The sequence below is a fragment of the Cervus elaphus genome, chromosome 11 (genome assembly GCF_910594005.1).
Source record: "Cervus elaphus chromosome 11, mCerEla1.1, whole genome shotgun sequence".
Lineage (NCBI taxonomy): Eukaryota > Metazoa > Chordata > Mammalia > Artiodactyla > Cervidae > Cervus > Cervus elaphus.
Window position 1 is genome coordinate 45912656 of NC_057825.1, and position 19413 is coordinate 45932068.

The window sequence follows — 19413 nt, forward strand, 5'->3', positions numbered from 1 at the left end:
ACACTCTGGGAACAGACAGCTGCGTAGATCTGTCTCTCTCCTCTTGAGTCCCCCTTTTTCTCCTCCTGTTCATCTCTATCTCCCTCCTCCCTCTCCTCTTCTTCATGTAACTCTGTGAACCTCTCTGGGTGTCCCTAACGGGGGAGAATCTTTTAGCCATTAACCTAGAAGTTTTCTTATCAGGGCTGTATAGTTGGAGAAGTCCTGAGACTACAGGAAGAATAAAACTGAAATCCAGAGGCAGGAGACTTAAGCCCAAAACCTGAGAACACCAGAAAACTCCTGACCACATGGAACTTTAAGTAATAAGTGACCGTCCAAAAGCCTCCATACCTACACTGAAACCAGCCACCACCCAAGAGCCAATAAGTTTTAGAGCAAGACATACCATGCAAATTCTCCAGCAACGCAGGAACATAGCCCTGAACATCAACATACAGGCTGCCCAAGGACACACCTAACACATAGACCTATCTCAAAACTCATTACTGGGCACTCCATTGCTCTCCAAAGAGAAGAAGTCAAGTTCCACGCACCAGAACACTGACGCAAGCTCCCCTAACCAGGAAATCTTGACAAGCCAATTGTCTAACCCCACCCACTGGGTTAATCCTCCACAATAAAAAGGAACCACAGACCTCCAGAATACAGAAAGCCCACTCCAGATACAGCAATCTAAACAAGATGAAAAGGCAAAGAAATACCCAACAGGTAAAGGAACATGAAAAATGCCCACCAAGTCAAACAAAAGAGGAGGAGATAGGGAATCTACCTGAAAAAGAATTTAGAATAATGATAATAAAAATGATCCAAAATCTTGAAAACAAAATGGAGTTACAGATAAATAGCCTGGAAACAAAGATTGAAAAGATTCAAGAACTGTTTAATAAAGACCTAGAAGAAATAAAAAAGAGTCAATTAAAAATGAATAATGCAATGAATGAGATCAAAAACACTCTGGAGGGAACCAAGAGTAGAATAACGGAGGCAGAAGATAGGATAAGTGAGGTAGAAGATAAAATGGTGGAAATAAATGAAGCAGAGAGGAAAAAAGAAAAAAGGATCAAAAGAAATGAGGACAACCTCAGGGACCTCTGGGACACTGTGAAACGCCCCAACATTCGAATCATAGGAGTTCCAGAAGAAGAAGACAAAAAGAAAGGCCATGAGAAAATACTCGAGGAGATAATAGCTGAAAACTTCCCTAAAATGGGGAAGGAAATAGCCACCCAAATCCAAGAAACCCAGAGAGTCCCAAACAGGATAAACCCAAGGCGAAACACCCCAAGACACATATTAATCAAATTAACAAAGATCAAACACAAAGAACAAATATTAAAAGCAGCAAGGGAGAAACAACAAATAACACACAAAGGGATTCCCATAAGGATAACAGCTGATCTATCAATAGAAACCCTCCAGGCCAGAAGGGAATGGCAGGACGTACTGAAAGTAATGAAAGGGAATAACCTACCACCTAGATTACTGTATCCAGCAAGGATCTCATTAAGATATGAAGGAGAATTCAAAAGCTTTACAGATAAGCAAAAGGTGAGAGAATTCAGCACCACCAAACCAGCTCTTCAACAAATGCTAAAGGATCTTCTCTAGACAGGAAATACAGAAAGGTTGTATAAACGTGAACCCAAAACAACAAAGTAAATGGCAACGGGACCACACCTATCAATAATTACCCTAAATGTAAATAGGTTGAATGCCCCAACCAAAAGACAAAGATTGGCTGAATGGATACAAAAACAAGACCCCTATATATGCTGTCTACAAGAGACCCACCTCAAAACAAGAGACACATACAGACTAAAAGTGAAGGGCTGGAAAAAAATATTTCATGCAAACGGAGACCAAAAGAAAGCGGGAGTCGCAATTCTCATATCAGATAAAATAGACTTTCAAATAAAAGCTGTGAAAAGAGACAAAGAAGGACACTACATAATGATCAAAGGATCAATCAAAGAAGAAGATATAACAATTATAAATATATATGCACCCAACATAGGAGCACCGCAATATGTATGGCAAACGCTAACGAGTATGAAAGAGGAAATTAATAGTAACACAATAATAGTGGGAGACTTTAATACCCCACTCACAACTATGGATAGATCAACTAAACAGAAAATTAACAAGGAAACACAAACCTTAAATGACACAATGGACCAGCTAGACCTAATTGATATCTATAGGACATTTCACCCCAAAACAATCAACTTCACCTTTTTCTCAAGTGCACACGGAACATTCTCCAGAATAGATCACATCCTGGGCCATAAATCTGGTCTTGGAAAATTAAAAAAAATTGACATCATTCCAGTCATCTTTTCTGACCACAGTGCAGTAAGATTAGATCTCAATTACAGGAAAAAAATTGTTAAAACTTCAAAGATATGGAGGCTAAATAACACGCTTCTGAATAACCAACAAATCATAGAAGAAATCAAAAAAGAAATCAAAATATGTATAGAAATGAATGAAAATGAACACACAACAACCCAAAACCTATGGGACACTGTAAAAGCAGTGCTAAGGGGAAGGTTCATAGCAGTACAGGCTTACATCAAGAAACAAGAAAAAAACCAAATAAATAACCTAACTCTACACCTAAAGCAATTAGAGAAGGAAGAAATGAAGAACCCCAGAGTTAGCAGAAGGAAAGAAATCTTAAAAATCAGGGCAGAAATAAATGCAAAAGAAACTAAAGAGACCATAGCAAAAATCAACAAAGCTAAAAGCTGGTTTTTTGAAAAAATAAACAAAATTGACAAACCATTAGCAAGACTCATTAAGAAACAAAGAGAGAAAAACCAAATTAACAAAATTAGAAATGAAAATGGAGAGATCACAACAGACAACACTGAAATACAAAGGATCATAAGAGACTACTACCAGCAGCTCTATGCCAATAAAATGGACAACTTGGATGAAATGGACAGATTCTTAGAAAAGTATAACTTTCCAAAACTGAACCAGGAAGAATAGAAGATCTTAACAGACCCATCACAAGCAAGGAAATCGAAACTGTAATCAGAAATATTCCAGCAAACAAAAGCCCAGGACCAGATGGCTTCACAGCTGAATTCTACCAAAAATTTAGAGAAGAGCTAACACCTATCTTACTCAAACTCTTCCATAAAATTGCAGATGAAGGTAAGCTTCCAAACTCATTCTATGAGGCCACCATCACCCTAATTCCAAAACCAGACAAAGATGCCACAAAAAAAGAAAACTACAGGCCAATATCACTGATGAACATAGATGCAAAAATCCTTAACAAAATTCTAGCAAACAGAATCCAACAACATATTAAAAAAATCATACACCATGACCAAGTGGGCTTTATCCCAGGAATGCAAGGATTCTTTAATATCCGCAAATCAATCAATGTAATACACCACATTAACAAATTGAAAGATAAAAACCATATGATTATCTCAATAGATGCAGAGAAAGCCTTTGACAAAATTCAACAGCCATTTATGATTAAAACTCTCCAGAAAGCAGGAATAGAAGGCACATACCTCAACATAATAAAAGCTATATATGACAAACCCACAGCAAGCATCACCCTCAATGGTGAAAAATTGAAGGCATTTCCCCTGAAATCAGGAACAAGACAAGGGTGCCCACTCTCACCACTACTGTTCAACATAGTGTTGGAAGTTCTGGCCACAGCAATCAGAGCAGAAAAAGTAAAAGGAATCCAGATAGGAAAAGAAGAAGTAAAACTCTCACTGTTTGCAGATGACATGATCCTCTATATAGAAAACCCTAAAGACTCTACCAGAAAATTACTAGAGCTAATCAATGAATATAGTAAAGTTGCAGGATATAAAATTAACACACAGAAATCCCTTGCATTCCTATATACTAACAATGAAAAAAACAGAAAGAGAAATTAAGGAAACAATACCATTCACCATTGCAACAAAAAGAATAAAATACTTAGGAGTATATCTACCTAAAGAAACAAAGGACCTATACATAGAAAACTATAAAACACTGATGAAAGAAATCAAAGAGGACACAAACAGATGGAGAAACATACCGTGTTCCTGGATTGGAAGAATCAATATTGTCAAAATGGCTATTCTACCCAAAGCAGTCTATAGATTCAGTGCAATCCCTATCAAGCTACCAACGGTATTTTTCACAGAACTAGACCAAAGAATTTCACAATTTGTATGGAAATACAAAAAACCTCGAATAGCCAAAATAATCTTGAGAAAGAAGAATGGAACGGGAGGAATCAACCTGCCTGACTTCAGACTCTACTACAAAGCCACAGTCATCAAGACAGTATGGTACTGGCACAAAGACAGAAATATAGATCAATGGAACAGAATAGAAAGCCCAGAGATAAATCCACGAACCTATGGACACCTTATCTTTGACAAAGGAGGCAAGGATATACAATGGAGAAAAGACAACCTCTTCAACAAGTGGTGCTGGGAAAACTGGTCAACCACTTGTAAAAGAATGAAACTAGAACACTTTCTAACACCATACACAAAAATAAACTCAAAATGGATTAAAGATCTAAATGTAAGACCAGAAACTATAAAACTCCTAGAGGAGAACATAGGCAAAACACTCTCCGACATAAATCACAGCAAGATCCTCTATGACCCACCTCCCAGAATATTGGAAATAAAAGCAAAAATAAACAAATGGGACCTAATGAAACTTAAAAGCTTTTGCACTACAAAGGAAACTATAAGCAAGGTGAAAAGACAGCCCTCAGATTGGGAGAAAATAATAGCAAACGAAGCAACAGACAAAGGATTAATCTCAAAAATATACAAGCAACTCCTGCAGCTCAATTCCAGAAAAATAAATGACCCAATCAAAAAATGGGCCAAAGAACCAAACAGACATTTCTCCAAAGAAGACATACAGATGGCTAACAAACACATGAAAAGATGCTCAACATCACTCATTATTAGAGAAATGCAAATCAAAACCACAATGAGGTACCATTACATGCCAGTCAGGATGGCTGTTATCCAAAAGTCTACAAGCAATAAATGCTGGAGAGGGTGTGGAGGAAAGGGAACCCTCCTACACTGTTGGTGGGAATGCAAACTAGTACAGCCGCTATGGAAAACAGTGTGGAGATTTCTTAAAAAACTGGAAATAGAACTGCCATATGACCCAGCAATCCCACTTCTGGGCATACACACCGAGGAAACCAGATCTGAAAGAGACACATGCACCCCAATGTTCATCGCAGCACTGTTTATAATAGCCAGGACATGGAAGCAACCTAGATGCCCATCAGCAGATAAATGGATAAGGAAGCTGTGGTACATATACACCATGGAATATTACTCAGCCATTAAAAAGAATTCATTTGAACCAGTCCTAATGAGATGGATGAAGCTGGAGCCCATTATACAGAGTGAAGTAAGCCAGAAAGATAAAGAACATTACAGCATACTAACACATATATATGGAATTTAGAAAGGTGATAACGATAACCCTATATGCAAAACAGAAAAAGAGACACAGAAATACAGAACAGACTTTTGAACTTTGTGGGAGAATGTGAGGGTGGGATATTTCAAAAGAACAGCATGTATACTATCTATGGTGAAACAGATCACCAGCCCAGGTGGGATGCATGAGACAAGTGCTCGGGCCTGGTGCACTGGGAAGACCCAGAGGAATCGGGTGGAGAGGGAGGTGGGAGGGGGGATCGGGATTGGGAATACATGTAAATCCATGGCTGATTCATATCAATGTATGACAAAACCCACTGGAAAAAAAAAAAAATTGGGCCCCTATTTGTGAAATCATAGTTGTACCTCTAATTTAATTTAATCTTCACAAAAAATTTTAGATATGTCAAAGACTGAAGATAAGAAAGTGAAACTAAAAATACTAAAAACTAAGAATAGTTTATGCACATTTGTATAAGTTTTGAGTGAGGTAGGTTATTTAAAATCACAATAGAAGGAACTACAAAGGAAAAAAGAAATATATCTGAGAGGACAAATAAACTAAAAAAAAAAAAAAAAAAATTAGCAAAAGAGAAGTGCCCTCCCCATGGAGGTCTGGGTTGCTCCATGTATATTCTCCTCCAAGATGCTGAGGAGGCAAGCTGTTGATATGCAGTGACTCTCCAAAAGGATCAGAGTCCTTGATTCCATGGAATACTTTTTCTGAGTTTCTTGAATCTGATAATCTCAACCTTTACCTTTTGTTCCCCCAGACCTATGGGTGGAAGCTACTTCTGCAGTTAATAGCTCATCTAAGTCACTATCTCATTTTTCTTTTTAAAAATTTCTTCAAAATCTGCTTTTGTAATCCTTATATTATATCTGATAAGTTTAATTTTCTTCATGAACACATACCATAAATATTTTTTGTACTTTACTAGCACTTCATAATAATTTTTATTATAAATTAAATAAAAAACATTCTGTTAATTAAATGTGAAAACTGTATGAAGGGAAGAGATAAGGATTTGTTATACAAGAAAAATGTCTTTGTAATTGTCACTGCTCATGTACTAAGGGCTGGAACAAATCATATTACATAAGTTAAGAAGCTACTATTGTTCAGAAATATAAATCTGGGGTCAACAAGAAGAGAAGTCAATCACTCCACAAAGATTTCCTTTTTCAGAGACAGAAGCTTGCCAGGATCAGGACTTTGTGTGGGACATGGAGTACGGGTTTGTAATCCATATCCCTCTCTCTCCTTTTTAGGACAAATATGAAAACAACTAAGTCATGCAGGTAGATGGGGTAGAGGAGATGCAGATTACTGAGATGTCTACAGACACATCTAGAAGTCTGCTCTACAGGAGTTGTCTGAGAAAGCCAGCTTCCCATTGGCAATTTTGGGATCTTTGTGAATTATAGATCCTTGTGTCAGTTAGAACTGGACATGGAACAACAGACTGGTTCCAAATAGGAAAAGGAGTATGTCAAGGCTGTATATTGTCACCCTGATTATTTAACTTGTACGCAGAGTACATCATGAGAAACACTGGGCTGGAAGAACTACAAGATGGAATCAAGACTGCCAGGAGAAATATCAATAACCTCAGATATGCAGATGACATCACCCTTATGGCAGAAAGTGAAGATGAACTAAAAAGCCTCTTGATGAAAGTGAAAGAGGAGAGTGAAAAAGTTGGCTTAAAGCTCAACATTCAGAAAACTAAGATCATGGTATTTGGTCCCATCACTTCATGGCAAATAGATGGGGAAACAGTGGAAACAGTGTCTGACTTTATTTTTTGGGGCTCCAAAATCACTGCAGATGGTGATTGCAGCCGTGAAATTAAAAGACGCTTACTCCTTGGAAGGAAAGTTATGACCAACCTAGATAGCATATTAAAAAGCAGAGACATTACTTTGCCCACAAAGGTCCATCTCGTCAAGGCTATGGTTTTTCCAGTGGCCAGGTATGGATGTGAGAGTTGGACTGTGAAGAAAGCTGAGCACCAAAAAATTGATGCTTTTGAACTGTGGTGTTGGAGAAGACTCTTGAGAGTCCCTTGGACTGCAAGGAGATCCAACTAGTCCATCCTAAAGGAAGTCAGTCCTGGGTGCTCATTGGAAGGACTGACGCTGAAGCTGAAACTCCAATACTTTGGCCACCTCATGCAAAGAGTTGACTCATTGGAAAAGATCTTGATGCTGGGGAAGATTGAAGGCAGGAGGAGCAGGGGATGACAGAGGATGAGATGGCTGGATGGCATCACCGACTCGATGGACATGAGTTTGAGTAAACTCCGGGAGTTTGTGATGGACAGGGAGGCCTGGCGTGCTGTGATTCATGGGGTTGCAAAGAGTCGGACACGACTGAGCAACTGAACTGAACTGAACTGTGTCAGGGGATGAAAGGTGTGATCATTAACTGGGTTCAGATATAGTCCCTCCAGACTTCCCAGATTGTGCTCCTGGTAAAGAACCCACTTGCTGATGCAGGAGACCCGAGAGACTTGAGTTCCTTCCCTGAGTCAGGAAGATCCCCTGGAGGAGGGCATGGCAACCCACTCCAGTATTCATGCCTGCAGAATCCCATGGACAGAGGAGCCTGGCAAGCTACAGTCCCTAGGGTTGCAAAGAGTCAGACATGACCGAAGCGACTTAGCACCCACACATGCATAGTTCTTTCACAGGGAAAATAGGAAGAGTCTAGTCCAAGGTTTCCTGTTGGCCAGGAAACCCAGAATGAATATATTTGTTGCTCCACATGCCTGACACCTGTTAAGATACTATATAATTTGCTACTTATTTGTCTATTGTCTTCTGTCTCTTTGCATTAGTACATGAGGGCATGGTTTTTGGTTTGTTCACTGATATTTCCAAGTGTCTGGATACATCCTCATCCTATTAAGTAGTCAATAGCCACTTATTTAACAAACATGTAAAGGCTGGAGTTTCTTTTTTCCAAGTGTATCAGCCTTTCATTTTACTTTTCTGCTCACTTTCTTATCTAGAACACAAGTCCCTTAACTCTACAGAACATTTTCATGTTCTACTCTACAAAACAGTGTTAAAAAAAATTAAACAGTGTTCAATTTTTTTTTTTATCAGACACCATCCCCTTTTTCACATTTATGCATGTTTTCTCCTTCTTTGCTACTTTTCATCTCAAATTTTTTTCAGGCAAAAAAGTGAGGAAATTGAAAGATAATAAGGTGGCATGCAGTAGTATGAAGAAATGGGGAATATTTGAATGTATAATTAGAATGATCCAAGTTTGTAAAAACAATGAGATGAAAGAAAAATGAAAGGACCAAAAAAAAAAAAAAATGCTTTTGTCCATGAGTCTAAAAGTGCAGGACAGGTAAGAGCAAGGGAGTTAGATATGTGTTAAGAGAGGTAATAGTAGTCAGAATTTTATGTTACAAATAAAGACTTTTGAAACAGAGAAAAAAATCAAAAGATGCCAAAATCTATGCTGTTGCTACAGGTGTGGGTACTATATAGAGAAAAAGATACTTTGGTGCAAAAGTAATTGCGGTATTGCATTGTTGAACTTTGCCATTTGATATGTAATACATTCTTAAATAAATGTGGTTGTGTTATATATAACATAATGAACATTTCTGACTTAATGTTTTTTCCTAATAACTTATTATGTGTTGCTTATTTTATATTTATTTTAGACTAGAGAAATTATTTTAGACAAAAAGCAAATTCAAGCAATTTTCTGACTCAAGTTCAAAATGGGTTGCAGAGCAGCAGGGACAACTTGCAACATCAACAACGCATGTGGCCCAGGAACTTCTTATGTATGTTCAGTGCAATGTTGGTTCAAGAAGTTTTACAAGGAGACAGGAGCCTTGAAGATGTGGAGTGCAGTGGCCAGCCATCATAAGTTGACAACGACCAGCTGGATGATCGAAGCTGATCCTCTTATAACTATACTAGAAGTTAGCAAAGAACTCAACATTGATCTTTTTATAGTTATTTGGCATTTGAAGCAAATTGGAAAGTTGAAAAAGCTTGATAAGTGTGTGCCTCATGAACTGACTGAAAATCCAAAAAATCATTTTAAAGTGTCATCTTCTCTTGTTCTATGCAGCAACAGAACATTTCTCAATCAGATTATGATGTGTGACAAGAAGTGGATTTTATACAACAACCAGTGATGACCAGCTTAGTGGTTGAACTGAGAAGAAGCTCCAAAGCACTTCCCAAAGCCAAACTTGCACCAAAAAAAAAGGTCATGGTCACTGTTTGGTGGTCTGCTATCCATTTAATCTACTACCCACTGAAGTAGGTTTATTCTTAGGTATTTTATTCTTTTTGTTGGAATGGTGAATGGGATTCTTTCTTTAATTTCTCTTTCTTATATTTCATTGTTAGTGTATAAAAATACAGGAGATTTCTGTGTGTTAATTTTTTATCCTGTGACTTTGCTATATTCATTGACTAGCTCTGGTAATTTTCTGGTAGCATCTTTATGGTCTTCTATGTAAAGAATCATATCATCTGAAAACAGTGAGTTTTACTTCTTCTTTTCCAACATGGATTCCTTTTATTTCTTTTTCTTCTCTGATTGCTGTAGCTAGAACTTCAAAAACTATGTTGAATAATAGTGGTTAGAGTGGGCATGCTTGTCTTGCTCCTGATCATAGAGGAAAGACATGTCAGCTCTTCAGGTTTTCACCATAAGAGCTGACAAAGGATTAATCTCCAAAATACACAAGCAGCTCATTCAGCTCAATATCAGAGAAACAAACAACCCAATCAAAAAGTGGGCAGAAAACCTAAACAGATATTTCTCCAAAGAGGACATACAGATAGCTAATAAGCTCATGAAAAGATTCATGTTGAGGTTTGACAGAAAACAGCAAAATTCTGTAAAGCAATTATCCTTCAATAAAAAATAAATTAATTTAAAAAAAGATGCTCAACATCACTCATTATTAGGGAAACAAATCAAATCTACAATGAGATATCATCTCACACTGGTCAGGATGACTATGATAAAAAAAATCTACAAACAATAAATGCTGGAGAAGAAGTGGAGAAAAGGGAACACTACTGCACTGTTGGTGGAAATATAAACTGCTACAGCCACTATAGAGAACAGTATGGAGATTCTTTAAAGAACTAGAGATAAAACTACCATATGACCCCAAAATCCCTGTATTGGGCATATACTTTGAGGAAACCATAGTTGAGAAAGACACTTACACCTCAATATTCATCACAGCAGTATTTACAATAGTTAGGACACAGAAGCAACCTAGATATCCACCGACAGATGAATGGATAAAGAAGTTCTGGTACATATGCACAGTGGAATATTACTCAGCCATAAAAAGGAATGCATCTGACAGTTCTAATACGGGGTGGATGAACCTAGAGCCTTTTATACAGAGTGAATTAAGTCAAAGAGATAATGGAATATCATATATTAATACATATATATGAATTTTAGAAAATGGTACTGATGAGCTTATGCAGGGCAGCAATGAATAGAGACTTGTGGACATGGAGGGGTGTTGGGAACAGAAGTGGAATGAATGGAGAGAGTAGCATTGAAACATATACATTACCACTTGTAAAATTAGATAGCCAGTGGAAATTTACTCTATGCTCCCACTGTATGACTCCAGGAGCTAAAATCTACTGCTCTGTGATAATCTAGAGGGATGGGAGAGGGTGAGAGGTGGGAGAGAGGTTCAATAGGGAGGGGACATGTGTATACCTATGGCTGATTTTTGTTGATATGTGGCAGAAACCAACATAATATTGTAAAGCAATTTTCCTCCAAAGAAAAATAAATAAATAAATTTTAAAAAATCTGAAGTGAAGAAAGTTTCTGCACATTTGTTCATTATGTTGAATTCTTGATTAGTTTTAGAAAGCACTATCTGTCAGAGGTGAATCAGTTTCTTTTCTGTTACTCAGGGTTTGGCTGTAAGCTAGATTTCAGTGAATGCTTTTGAATATAATATTGATCTATAGATATTTCATTTGTGTAATGAAAAACATATCCTCACACTAGAGGAGCTAATACTTGTAAACATATCAGCACAGTGCTCAATCATTAGGATGCCTTTGGCAATTTAGGCAAAATTTGAAGTTGAACGTCACAGTGTTTCCCATTTTAATTTTTTTATTGAATCTTGATACACTTGTTTTAAAAATCAAATTAAATTTATTATTTGACTATCTACTACTATATCATCATAGTTATGGTTTATATGAAACTTATTGAAATAATTTCTACATTTGTCTTATCTTTTAATTGACTGTGATATTTGAACTTAGGAAATGTCAAGGTTGTCCCTTACCTAGCTATAGAAAAAGAATGACAAATTATGACAGCTGGAATTGTGTACTATATGCTCTTCTATTCAATCACGAGTAGCATGTCAGTTCTTGTCCAACTTATCATGAAAGCCATTGAATGTATATGACAGGACATATATTTGACTGTTGGAATGATGGACATCTTTGAATGTGTGAATCTGGCTTGATGAGGGAAGATTATGAATGTGTGGCATCAAGGGCAGGTTTCCAGCAGTGAAAACTGAATTTCTACCTGCCACTGCACCAAGGTTCTGGGACATTTGCTTTATTATGATAGCTGACAGTTTGCATGTGTTTTAACTCTGGCAATCAGTCAACCTGTTCTTGATGGGTAATTGCCAGCAGGAACCTAATTTTTTCACATCAATTGTCACACATGTCTCTGATATTCTTATTCACCATTAACTAGATTGACGATGTTGTTTCATACAAGAAGGAAAGATTTCACTTTTTTCCTAGAAAGACACAATAATTCAGCTAAGTTATATAATTAAAAAGCTAACAAATCTTTGGAATAGACACTTAAGATGAAAATAAATGATGATATCTAATGTCACATTCTTGCACCAATCAGTATAAAATTGCTAAATTTTATTGATGTATTGTTATTTTAGCTTGTGGAACAGAGATCCATAGATGCATTTTGAAAGTAAGATCTTTCAATAATCATTTGATGCAGGTATATTTTCTTTCTTTAAATTTTAAATTCATTTGAAGTTAAAGATGGAACTTCTCAGGTGGTTCAGTGGTAAAGTATCTGCCTGCCAGTGCAGGAGACACAGGAGATGCAGATTCAATCTCTGGGTCAGGAAGATCCCCTGAAATAAGAAATGGTAACCCACACCAGTATTCTTGCCTATAAAATTCCATGGACAGAGGAGCCTGGTGGGCTACTGTCCATGGGGGTCACAAAGGGTCTGAAATGACTGAGTTTGAAATGAGTCTGAAATGACACACACAAAGTTAAAGCAGATTACTTATTTTTCTGATTAAATTATTATTAAAATATAATTACATCTATTAAAAAGAACATATGAAAGTCTGAAAACAAGATAATTGATATAATGAAGAAAATATAAATAATTTTATCACAAGACAATTTTTGATACATATTTCCAGATATAAACATGGACATGCATATATATTTTATTATACATGATAATGCTAATGATATCATGCTATTTTCTTGGGCTTCAAATTCACTGGAGATGGTGACTATAGCCATGAAATTAAAAGACATTTGCTCTCTGGAAGAAAAGCTATGACCAACCTAGACAGCATATGAAAAAGCAGAGATGTTACTTTGCCAACAAAGGTTCATATAGTCAAAGCTATGGTTTTTCCAGTAGTCATGTATGGATGTGAAAGTTGGATCATAAAGAAGGCTGAACACTGAAGCATTGATGCTTTTGAACTGTGCTGTTGGAGAAGACTCTTGAGAGTCCCTTGGACTGCAAGGAGATCAAACCAGCCAACCATAAAGGAGTCAGTCCTGAGTATTCATTGGAAAGATTGATAATGAAGCTGAAGCTCCAATACTTTGGCCACCTGATGTGAAGAGTTGTCTCATTAGAAAAGACTCTGATGCTGGGAAAGATTGAAGGCAGGATGAGAAGGGGATGACAGAGGACAAAATGGTTGGAAGACATCACCACTCAATGGACATGAGTTTGAGCAAGCTCTGGGAGATGATGAAGGACAGGGAAACCTGGCATGCTGCAGTCCATTGGGTCACAAAAAGTCAGACATGACTGAGTCACTGAACAACAACAACAGTCATGCTAATGGATATTTCATTTCACCAATTTTCTCATTGTACTTTTGAGATTTTGTAATTTTAAACTTTTATAAATTACATTTTAACATATAACCTTGAGATTACATGTATGAAGACGCCTTTATTACTTACCTGTGATAAATAACAAAAAATGAATTTCTGGGATTCAGTTCAGTTCAGTTCAGTTCAGTCGCTCAGTCGTGTCCCCTTTGCGACCCCATGAATCACAGCATGCCAGGCCTCCCTGTCCATCACCAACTCCTGGAGTTTACTCAAACTCATGTTCATCGAGTTGGTGATGCCATCCAGCCATCTCATCCTCTGTCATCCCCTGCTCCTCCTACCCCCAATCTCTCCCAGCATCAGGATCTTTCCGGGATTACGGATATGCAATTTTAGACTTTTTGTATTTGAGGTTTAATTTCTCAGAATTTAATCTTCTAGTAGCGGACTGTAAGAATTTCCACTTTCTCACACCAAAAGCTGTTTTTGCTTTGACCACTTAATAAATTAAGGAAAAAAAAGATTACCATTGCTTTTTCCATTAGACTTTGATGATGGGTAAAGCATGATTATTGGGCATTTTTATTTCTTCTTTGTGAATTTTTATGTAAATGTGTGTATGAAATTGTTGCATTCAAAATCTTGACTGTTTTCTTCATATTTTTCTTTGTAATTTTTTTCATTTTTAAGATAATTACAGATTCCTGAGAAGTTACAAAAAAAATTACAGAGTTCTTATGTAAATTTTACTTTGTTTTCACAATATTTACATCGTACATAACACAAAATCAAAACTAGGAAATTGACATTAGCACCATATGTGTTTACAGTTGTATGCCATTTTTATTATTTTGTGTAATGATCATTACAATCAAGGTACAGAACTATGTTATCACCTCAAAGTTTTATGCTATCTCTTTATAGTCACACTCAGCCCTCTCTCTCTTACAGTTCTGACTCAGAGACAGCACTAATTTGCTCACCACCTCTATAATATTATAATATCCATGTTACATAAATAGAATCCCTAACTTATCTTTTTAGAACTCTTTGTATATTAAAGATATTACATAATTATAATTATTTATGTTACAAATTCTAAAGGACCAATTTGCTTTGCATTTTTTGAGATATTTCTTTTACAGAGTTTATGTTTTATTTATTAAAATATCATTTTTATCTCATGCATTCAACCTGGGCTGGTGATCTGTTTCACCCTTGATAGTATACTTGTTTCAATGCTATTCTCTCAGAACATCCCACCCTTGCCTTCTCCCACAGAGTCTAAAAGTCTGTTCTTTACATCTGTGATTTTTATGCTTCCTGCCTTTAGCGTTTCCTTAATATTATCCATTTACCTATATTATTCTTATGGACTTAATGCATATGCATTTCAATTTATTAAATTATATAAAATTTTATATTTCAATATTGGTTTTATTTTGATGTATGCTTTAAAGTAGAAATTCTAGCTTTATTTTGTTCTTCTTGAAGCAAATTTCCCAGTATAACTAGTTAGTTAAATTATGTATATATATATCTGAAATATGAAGCAAAATATATTTATTTTTCTAACTTGAAAAAGCCAACTTATAAATATTATAAAAGCACACACTGACATATAAATATGTTGTTGTTGTTCAGTCCCTAAATCATGTCTGGCTCTTTGTGATCTCAGGGACTGCAGCATGCCAAACTTCTCTCTCCTCCACTATTTCCCAGAGTTTGCACATCTATTTAATAAATAATAAATTCACATCTATTTAATGCATATACATATATCAGTTCAGTTCAGTCACTCAGTTGTGTCTGACTCTTTGCAACCTCATGGACTGCAGCAGGCCAGGCCTCTGTGTCCACCACCAACTCCCAGAGTTTGCTCAAACTCATGTCCATGGAGTCAGTGATGCCATCCAACCATCTCATCCTCTGTTGTCCCCTTCTCCTCCCACCTTCAATCTTTCCCAGCATCAGGATCTTTTCCAATGAGTCAGTTCTTCGCATCAGGTGGCCAAAGTATTGGAGTTTCAGTTTCAACATCAGTCCTTCCAATGAATATTCAGGACTGATTTCTTTTAGGATTGACTGGTTGGATCTCCTTGCAGTCCAAAGGACTCTCAAGAGTCTTCTCCAACACCACAGTTCAAAAGTATTATTTCATCAGCACTCAGCTTTCTTTATAGTCCAACTCTCCCATCCATACATGACTACTGGAAAAACCATAGCTTTGACTAGATGGACATTTGTTGGCAAAGTAATGTCTCTGCTGTCTAGGTTGGTCCTAGCTTTTCTTCCAAGGAGCAAGCATCTTTTAATTGCATGGCTGCAGTCACCATCTGAAGTGATTTTGGATCCCCCCAAAATAGTCTGTCACTGTTTCCATTGTTTCCCCATCTATTTGCCATGAAGTGATGGCACCGATGCCATGATCTTAGTTTTTTGAATTTTAAGCCAACTTTTTCACTCACCTCTTTAACTTTCCTCAAGAGACTCTTTACTTCTTCTTTGCTTTCTGCAATACTCTGTGCATTTGTTAATTTATTATGATTTTGCAATGCTTTACACAGTAGAAACAATGGACCTATCTCCTCCAAGGAAGAGGCAAGTTGTATATGGAGAGATCCATTTTCCATTTATGATACTAGGTTCTTATCATTTTAATTATTAATTTTCTTTTAATCCAGATGAACTTGACATTTGCTCTATTATTAACAAGATTAAAATATATTGTGTTCTTCATAAAGAAATGTCTCCGTGCATTTCAGACATAAGAATATATCATGTCATTTGTAAATGTGGAAATAGTTATTTGCAAAAGTACATGCTTTCCTTGATTGAGCAGGGATATGTGCTACAGAGTACACAAAGTTCAGTATTATTTTTACTATTCTTGGAGATATCCACTTGCTGATATAACACTGATACTGAATCTCAGGCATGTTTGACTAGTAAAGGTTAGGTTCGAATAATAACATTCTTTATTTTGTGCTTCTCTTTGATTTGTTTCCTTTGGTGGTCTTGTGACACTGTGGAGTAATGATAAAGTATTGGTCAACCAAAATTTCCAAATGTAATTTACATGTAATGATTGCTCATAAAACAAGGTTTACAGGTTGGAATACTATATTTTCTCCTTTTCTAAGTTTCATGTATCATTTTTGCTCAAGCTACTGACAAAATTGTGGCATGAAGGCTAAATGCAGATGCTAGGGACATCCTCCTAGAGGCCTCCTTCCTCTCACACTGTCTTATTGCTGAGTGAAATTATTTGAAATATTGTAACTTAGTCTCTCTTTAATTTTCAAAGTACTTGGGTTTCTGGCATTCTGCAAATGATGACTCACCATTTATAGCTTTAGTCTCAGAAGGTCATATATGAAATATTGTGAGTAGAGCTACAATAGAATTAAAATTTAAACATATATTTATATAGTTTCTGATTTTAGATATTTCCTTATTGTATTAAACAGCAGGTAAAAGCAAATTCAACATTACTAAGAATGTTTATGAAAAATATAATCATAATGTTTGAATAATTGACCATTTCAGCCTGTAGTTGTCACATTCATAGTTCTGATTAGCATGATTAGCACCATGATACTCCTCAACCCGCATACCTTTCAGAGGTTCAATAAATATTATAGTATAAAAGCAAACTACTAATTAGGGTGGTCTTGAAATAAAGCATAACTTATTTTAAGGATCTTTAACATTTTAACATGAGAAATAGATAGAATCAAAATGATTTCTGACTTTTAGAAGACAGTATAAAACAAAAACCAAAACTTAGGTTAGCTACACCTAGAGAAAAAATTAGAAATGTCTCTAGAGGTGTGGTATATTTCTTCCCCTATACTAGAAAAATACTGAGTATGCTGCTTGACTCATTGAATGGTACCTTCTGATAGGGCCACAGTTCCAAATTACAAACTCTCTTCCAGGTTTAGGGAGAAGAGGGAATCTAGGGCAATCAGTTTGCATAGCACAGCAATTGAGTAAACTGGAAATGGTGGTGAACGTGACCAGATGGTTCAGGTTTGCTGTATATCACTGAGGGGTCCTGACAATAATTTAGTCTTGATTGTGACTGACAGAAACCTTGCATCCTCCTTGGTCTAGGCTTTCAGCATAGACATGATTAACTTTTGGGCTTAAAGGATCTTAAAAGATCCAGTATCTGGTTAAGTTCTCTGTTGAAAATAGCACTAATTTTTTTCAAGAAATTGTTTTCTCTAAGGATCTACTTGATCTCTCACACAATTCCTAGGTTGAATTTTTCAGTTAATCACTTTTCTTTTTTTTATTTTTTTCATTTATTTTCGTTAGTTGGAGGCGTTAATCACTTTTCTAAACCTACTTAAGCAACTTTTTTTTTTTTTAAGATTTTTTTGGTTTGTTAGGTTGGTCGGCTGGTTCGATTTTTTGTTTAATCATCAGTAGAGTTCCAAATGGAGAAAGCAATGGCAACCCATTCTAGTACTCTTGATTGGAAACTCCCATGGACAGAGGAGCTTGGTAGGCTGCAGTCCATGGGGTTGCTAAGAGTCAGACACGACTGAGCGACTTCACTTTCACTTTTCCCTTTCCTGCATTGGAGAAGGAAATGGCAACCCACTCCAGTGTTCTTGCCTGGAGAATCCCAGGGCTGGGGGAGTCTGGTGGGCTGCCGTCTATGGGATCGCACAGAATCGGACACGACTGAAGCTACTTAGCAGCAGCAGCTGCAGAGTTCCAAAATGCAGTAAAATTTGTTCTGGCATATGTAAATGAAACTGTTTTTAAAAAACTTCTTTGAAAGTTTTCCTATTAAGAGGATATAGCATTGTCATACTGTTGTCTGTTTTGCTAGCAGTTCGGTATTTCAGGTTAGATTTGAGGCAATGGTTGACCAAATATGGCAGTTTTATATAACATGAATATTATCAATTTTAGGACACTTTTTGCTTACAAGAAAGAGAAATAAACAGAATAAATTGTTGATTTAAGCAAAATTTGAACACAATTTTTCAGGTATGACCTCTAGTAAATCACCTCAGATGGGGATGGAGTGGCAGATGAGATATATAGGTGATGCTGGATAGATGGAGACGGTGGAAAGAGTTAAGAGAATCCATGTAATTTGGGAAGACACTCCAAAATGTTTTGCTACAAATATATTGTGTGCTCTGCTAAGTCACTTCAGTCATATTTGACTCTTTGCAACCCTATGGACTGTAGCCTGCCAGGCTTCTCTGTCCATGGGATTTCCCAGGTAAGAATACTGGAGTGGTTGCCATTTCGTGGGTTGGCATCTTCCCAATTCAGGGATAAAACTCGCACCTCTTAAGTCTCCTGCATTGGCAGGTGGGCTCTTTACCACTAGTGCCACCTGGGAAGACTACACAAATCTCTTAAATAATTCTTAAAAAAATAAATTGGCAAATAATTATTTTTAACTTTTAAGCTCATAATCAATTCATTCTATACTTGAATTTTGTTGTTGTTGTTCAGTCACTAAGTCATGTTCAGCTCTTTGCGACCCCATAGACTGCCGCACACCAGGCAGGCCTCTGTTCTTAACTATCTGTTGGAGTTCGCTCAAATTTATGTTCACTAAGTTGGTGATATATAACTATACTTGAATATGTACCTGAATATGTATAAGAAACATATCCAGATATAACATAATCCAAACTTATAAATGTTAACAGGAAAGTTTTCAGAATCTGAGAGCAACAACCTGTGTTCTAATGTAAAAAGCTTCCTTTAAATTTCTTTAATATGACAAAATTTTTATCAATTAAGATAGAATTTAACTTCAAATTGAACCCAGGTCTCCCACACTGC